The 1156-nt window shown below is 43.9% G+C and overlaps 1 pseudogene; it reads left to right on the top strand.

Moving 5' to 3' along the window:
• Positions 1-478: 478 nt before the first annotated feature.
• LOC118758678 (U6 spliceosomal RNA) lies at positions 479-577 on the top strand (annotated as a pseudogene).
• The last annotated feature ends 579 nt before the right edge of the window (positions 578-1156 follow it).

The following is a 1156-nucleotide window of genomic DNA, read 5'->3' as shown; positions in this document are numbered from 1 at the left end:
CTTGAAGCTGGAGAGGGAGCAGAAGTGCCATGTGCTGGCCTCTGCGGACAATGATAGAGCTGTGTTAACTGTGTGAGCCATGGGCATTTGTGGCTTGCAAGCAGGAAGGAAATGTAATGGGGTTTAAGCTTGTAAGAATGACCATGGTTTCTCTAGAGAGTGGAAGTAGAGGGGGAGTCGGGCACAGTGAAAGCCTGGGTGCCTGTGAGAAGACCCGGATGTCTGCTAAGCATGTACATCAGAGTTTTTGATTTCCGAGCCCTGTCCTCTGTCCCCAGTCCACCATCCCCATTCTCCAAGACATTGCTTCCTTTTTTTATGCCATCCTCTCTTCTCATCTCCGCTGCCACTCTCTTCATACAAAGGCCTGTCCTCTCACTTCTGGACAGCCGTAGCCTCTCTGCCTCTACTTGCAATTCCTACTATTCTCAACATGGAATCACACTTAATGTTTTCTTTTAGAAATACAAAGTTGATCGTGCTCACTTTGGCAGCACATATACTAAAACTGGAATGATACGGAGAAGATTAGCATGGCCCTTGCACAAGGATGACACAGAAATATAAATTTGATTATGACAATGAAACTTAAGGGCTTAGTCCAAGAATAACATTGATAGTCAATAAGAGTTTTATAAAGCTGTACCTGATTTGGCTCAAGGCCATACCTAAAAGTCATTTCATGTATGTGGCAAATGGCATTTTGGCTACTGTGATCTTTACTTCCTGTATAATTCCCATAATTTTGCATGTTATGTAGCAAAAAGAAGATGTAGGAGCTGATGCTGCCTAGTGGTTGACACATACTAAGAGACACACCCCCCATATCGGGGTGCCTGGGACTCTTGGCTCCAGCTTCCTGCTAATGTTGACCCTGGGAAGCAACAGGTGATGACTCAGTAGTTGAGTTCCTGTCACCCAGCATGGAAGACCTAGGTCAAATTAGTTCCATGAGCCTGGCTTTGGACTTCCTTAGCTATGGTAGGCATCAAGAAAGTAAACTAGAAATGAAAGCAGTTCTCTCTCACTCAATCTCTCTCTTACTCTTCTCTCTTTCCTTCTCTCCCTCTCTCCATCTCTCTCCGTATGCCTCTCAAATAAAAGAATAAATAATGATGTAAAATGAAAGTACCAATTCAAACAGCTGTCCAGATAT

The sequence above is a fragment of the Ochotona princeps genome, chromosome 2, assembly GCF_030435755.1.
Source record: "Ochotona princeps isolate mOchPri1 chromosome 2, mOchPri1.hap1, whole genome shotgun sequence".
In the NCBI taxonomy this organism is placed as follows: Eukaryota; Metazoa; Chordata; class Mammalia; order Lagomorpha; family Ochotonidae; genus Ochotona; species Ochotona princeps.
This window is presented reverse-complemented; position numbering and strand designations above follow the sequence as displayed.